This window comes from Gossypium hirsutum, chromosome D05, assembly GCF_007990345.1.
Source record: "Gossypium hirsutum isolate 1008001.06 chromosome D05, Gossypium_hirsutum_v2.1, whole genome shotgun sequence".
Taxonomy (NCBI): domain Eukaryota; kingdom Viridiplantae; phylum Streptophyta; class Magnoliopsida; order Malvales; family Malvaceae; genus Gossypium; species Gossypium hirsutum.
Window position 1 is genome coordinate 8,778,234 of NC_053441.1, and position 6,208 is coordinate 8,784,441.

Here is a 6,208-nt window from a genome sequence, read left to right on the forward strand (position 1 = left end):
ATGGGGTTTTGTTTTTCAATATATTCTTGTTTGAAGAAACGAACATGTACAAATTTATGTTTTTGTGTGTTTGAAACAATAGAGAAAGAGGGGATTTTGGGTTGTGAATAGTGTAATAAATACTTGCCAAAAACAATTCCCTTCAAGATGCTTTCATATGCTTTGATGCTTATTCTGACATTTTCTAAAATTCAGGTTCTTTGGCACATACCGTTAATTGGAACAAACTTCACATAATTTGTGCTTCGGTGAAAGGAATATCACTTTCTTCAAACTATGTTTTCACATTTTGCTACTTACTCTATTCCTTTCATCACTTTATATCTCCCCTCCCCCGCCCCCCATTTGAACTACTCTATTATCATTTTATTTTTATTTTACCCTTATAAATTGTAGACACATTTTTAAATATAATTTTCAAATTACTCTACACCTTTGATTTAATAATTAATTATACTCGAGAATGTATGCATTTTAAGAGTCTTCAAAACATTTTTTTTTATTAAATTCGAAGTACTTCTTCCGTTCCATTAAATTTATCACGTTTTGACTCTTAGTTGTTAAGTTTTTAATGAAGTAATTTTTAAATATATTTTTTAAAATTTAATTTCAAAAATGTCAACCGTAACATCTTTATTGAGATTTGAGACTGAAGGAATGCTACCCTTTCGAATATCCTCCATTAAAAAATTACTGAATAAACCAAGTTCATCTCCTAAGATTCTCTGTTTGGGTATCAAATTACCAATAAAATTTAGACACATTTCAGGGTCTCATCTCCCAGGTCATTTGCCTATCTCCCCCCCCCCCTCAATATGGAATCCAGTGTACCAATCATTACACTACTCTTGTCCTTTGTTTATTTTTTTCCTTCTATTTTCTGTGGTGAATGGAGAGATGCTTGAGAAAGAAGATCATGATATATACAAAGTTAAAATGAAAAGCATGAAAAAGAAAAAGAAACCCAAAAAAGAGTAAGTGTTTGATGCTAAGATTTAGAGTGTATAGTATAGGGTCTAGAAAATTAGTAGAGAGGGAGAAAGGTTGTGAGTGCATGATGAGATTAGCCAATTAGGCGATGACGCATTTCATTTGTACCCTCCACCACCTCCATTCAACATCGATGTTGTTTGCAAAGGGAACATTTATACAAGGCTAAAATACAGTCTAAGTCCCTGTACTTTTTTACATTTAGAATTTAGTTCTTTTACTTTTATTTTCAAGAATTTAGTCTCTCTACTTTTCATATTCAAAAATGCAAGTCTAATTGTTAACATTGTTAAAATTAATGTCTATTGCAATGCCATTTTATTAGTTATATAGTGACTATGTGAGTTTCTTTTCTTTTTCTTTTTTTTTTAAATTTCAAATGTTACACTAGCTAATTTAACAAAATAGGGGTGTCAACAATTTGAACTGAATTTATAAATTTCAAAAAGTAGAGGAATTAAATTTTAAAAAATATATATTAGTAAAAGGACTAAATTTCAAATGTGTAAAGAATACAGGGATTCAGACCATATTTTAACCTTTATATAATATATTCATATATAAGCATAATAAAACAAAAGTATCTCCAATTCCCGCATACTCGCAGGACTGTTTGCTGGACCAATCATGTATGCTGTCCTTCCAACCCAACTCCTCGACTTCCTTTTCATCTTCTACCAATTTTTTGGAGCATATTGTTTTACCATTATTGCTTTAATTTTATCAAATTTTGTATGGATGACTTTTGTATAATTTTTTAACCATTTTGGATGTGAATTATGAAGTGCTTCCATTTTTTTTTCGGTCTGATTTTAACCATATTTTATAAACGATTCCTTTAATTATCCTTTTTTTCTCCCTATAAATTATAATAAGTGTTAAAATTGTGTGATCTGAATCCTATTTGATCCTATTTGAAAAGTTTAATGTGCAACTCGCTTGTTTAAAAAATAAAATAGAGTCAAAATTAAGAATCTGTGGGGGCAAAGGATCGAGGGTTGAAGCCCCCGCGATACGGATCTTGCCGCAAAAGTTAAATCCATATAGGATTATACTTCTTTTATTAGATATTGATTATAACATGATTGTTTAACATTTAAAACGTGCAGTCAAAAACCTCTTGTATCTTGTATTTTGTATTTCAACATTAGTAAATTTTTCTTCTTCTACCCATAATTTTTTCCGATAAGAATTTTTCACGTAAAATTTACTTGATTTTATTTTATCTTTTATTACTTTGTGATAATTTCCACCACTATTGTCCATGTATAGTATAACAATAAGTAAATAAATGTCTTTTGATGCGTGATCACCAAATAACAAATTATCTTCGAATCTTAAATTTATAACTTCTTTTCTTTAATTTTCATTCCTTTAAAACAGCTAATTTTTTTAATTATTTATTTTGGAGATGGTGTGCTGCACTTTTGCCGTTTAATTGATAGTATAAGTTGGGTGATTTTTTCAGTGCCCTCTAAATTTTCGAGAGAAGCATATCATAACATATTTCACGTGCAATGTTAATTGCTAGATTGATTTAGACACTCACAAAAATTATCAAGTATAAAATATTCGTATTACAAATTATTTTAGCTTGTTTAAAAAAATTAAATTCTATTTTTTATTGTAATAACTGAGTTTTAATATCTCAAGTTTATTTTAACAAGAATTAAAACATTTTTCCAGTTTTTTAACTAAAAAAGAACATGTTAATTAAACTCGAATGACGAACTCTTTTAACGATTTAAGTTACATACAATAATTTCTACGTACGTTAAAAAAAATTAAATAGTTTTATCACTAGTGATACGTTAAAGATTGCTCCCTTGGTCGACACGTGCACCGGCCCCCCACCCCCATCTAAACCACGGGGATAGACATGTGGATATGCCACTCCTATCCCTTGTCAATTCTGTGGTAAGAAAATGATCATGCAATGAAACATGTAAGACATTTTATTATAATTCTTCTCCAAAAGAAAAAAGAAAGGTTCAAAACTCGCCACTCCACGTTTGACACCTATTCAAGACTTGGTCCTAAATTTGGAGAAATTGGCTTTATCCAATTTTAGTAAAACATCAACACACTTTGTTGTTCTCTATCACATCCTCTCTTTCTCTTCACACATTCAAAGTAAATTTTGAGGTTATTTTACCCATTTGAACCAAAAATTAATATTTATAAAAATAATCATAGTTCAAAAATATTTATTCAAATGACTTCAAATAAATAGTAAAATTGAGTTATGAAAATTAGATAGTCGGTACCACTATTTTTTTATTAAAAAATAATTTTTAGGGTTTTAGACACTAGATGACTAACACCCATATTTAAAAAAAAAACCGAGGTGCTGGCACATTGATGGTCGGCACCCTTCTATCTAATTAAAAAAATAATTTTTTGGGGGGTGTGGTGCCGGCCAACAAATGGCGAAAATCACCCAACAAAAGAGATTAAAAATATTGAAACATAACCCCTACTTGTTTTCCTATCTTTTTTATTTCCCAAGTTTAATTACATATTTTATATTTTAAAACAATATTAAACTACTTATTATGTTTTTTAATTATTATTGCATCACTCACATTATTATTAAATTTAAAAATTAATTTAAAATATATTGAGCTACACATTTATAAAATTTAAAATTTTCATGATTGAATTTTCCCATCATATTTCAATTTTCATGATCTTTTAAAAATTTTATAAAATATGTAGTTCAACATATTTTAAATTAATTTTTAAATTTAACAATAATGTGAGTGATGCAATAATAATTAAAAAACATGATGTGTAGTTCAATATTGTTTTAAAATATAAAATATGTAATTAAACTTGAGAAATAAAAAAGATGGGAAAACAAGGAGGGGTTATGTTGCAATATTCTCAATCTTTTTTGTTGGGTAATTTTGGCCATTTGTTGGCCGGCACCACACCCCCAAAAAAATTATTTTTTTAATCAAATAAGAGGGTGCCGACCATCAATGTGCCAGCAGTCTAAAAAAGTTTTTTTTTAAATACATGGGTGCCAGGCTGCCAACTATCTAGTGTCCAAAACTCCAAAAATTATTTTTTTAATAGAAAAAATTAGTGGTGCTGACTATCTATTTCCTATAACCAATTTTACTATTCATTTTAGGTCATTTCAGTGAATATTTTTGAACCTGAGTTATTTTTATAAATATTATTTAAAAAAAATTAAATGAGTAAAACAACTAAATTTTGAGCTCGAAGTTGAAGATGATGTTGTGCGAACAAGATTGAAAAATTAAGGCCTTTTCATCCATATCAGAATATGAACGGACCTTCTTTTTTTTTCCTTTGCCTGCCCCAAAAATAACCCAACAAAAAATTTTGCCTTTAGAGCTTATTAGGGCATTTGTAATGAGAAGAATATGGATGGTTGTCCAATTTTAATTAGCTGAGGTGAGATTTTGAGGTTTACATTGTGGCAAGTGCAACGCTCCCATCACTTTTTCTTGTCTTTTTGGGTACCTATTTACTTTAGATTTGATGCAAAAAAGATGAAGAAAGTGAACTTAATTAAAGTTTAATACTCAATTTCATTTATTCGAATATCGAGTTTTGGATAATGTTGTAATTCAAGCTGTAATAAAGAAAAAGAAAATTGGAATTAGAGGATGATAGTAAGGAATGGGAAGGCTATCAAATAAAGCAAAAATTAGTGAAAAAATGAGATTTGCTTAAAAAAGTACTCATATATCATTTTATTTCTGAAATTTCATAATTATCATGTTTTGTTGGATAAGCTCCCATGAACAATGCATTTGATTATTAATCATAATAATTGGTTTAAATTGATATAAAAAAAATATTCATGAGTTCCACTTAAAATAAATGGTGGAATTCCTAGTCGGAGATAAGTCATTGATCTCCACTGCTTTTCCATCTCTCCCCACTTTCCGTCATCGATTGATCATATCATGTTTTTTATATGAAATATATAAAACAAAAACCTTTTATCATAGGGCATGTCATTGGGTTATATGGCCATTGTCTTTTCCACTAACACAACATATGCTAACCCCATTCACATCTTGTCCCTACTCTTATATTAGGAACATCAACATATACCCCCCCAACTCATACAATTTCCTCCAATTTTCATACACCAGTCGTCTCAATCAAATATTTAGAAACTTGTATTCTTTATCCTTTACTCCAAATATATGAATGAATGCCTGGTTTTAGCATTAAGCTTTTTTTACGATGAGAGATAATATTTTGCATGAATTGTCTTCTATTTACTTCCTCATTATTATAAATATATATTAATATATTTACTTCATTCATTTACGTGCAATATTTTCTACTGATTTCGTCAAATTGATAAAAAACAAAAAATTCTGGAGACAGACGGTTCCAAAATCCAATTAATTGTAAATAGACAGCAAGGAATATATGAGAAGGATCCAAAAGCCGCCCCAGAGCTAAAGTTTCAACGTTATTAATTCCCTTGTAGTTGGGGAATTTTGGGATGAGTTGATTAGGCACCCAAGTTGGAGGGGGAGGGAAGGCAAAGACAAAGCTTTGCTTTTTATTTATTTTTCATTTGCATCATCCTAATAAGGAACAAAAGATTTGGGTTGCCGTTGTACCTTTTGGGATAAGGCAAATATCTCTGTCACAACATTATTATTATATTTTATAGCATTAATAAATTAATAATCTTGCCTACTTATATACCCATAGCATCCACTTATGTTCGGGCATCTTGTAGAAGACGGTTCACCTAACTAGAAAGATGATAAATTTAATTAATTTGTTTTTTGTTTTCTTACTAGAATTTTCAAACTTTAAAAAGTTAAGACTTGATTCAAATTCCCTTTTGAAAAGAGTACTCTAATCTTGTTTCCTTTTGATCTTTGTTTTGTTTTTTCGGTAAAATTAAACTTTTTTTTTATCATTGGGATATTCCTAATAGATTGATTACATTACATTTACTTTTTGTTCATTATCTATTGATCCTCATGTTTGGTCTATGGTTTCATATTGATTTTAGTTTCTTTTTCATTCAAAAAAAAAAAACCCTTTTGTCACACCACCATTAAGAAAAAAAAATTACTATTGGAATCTTAATTTGTTGCTTTCTTGACTTTACCACATTTTATTAATTCATCAAATGATGTTCCCAATAAGTCTTAATGATGGGATTCATTGCTTGTTACGAGCCACCAACACACCCATGAGGCCATGA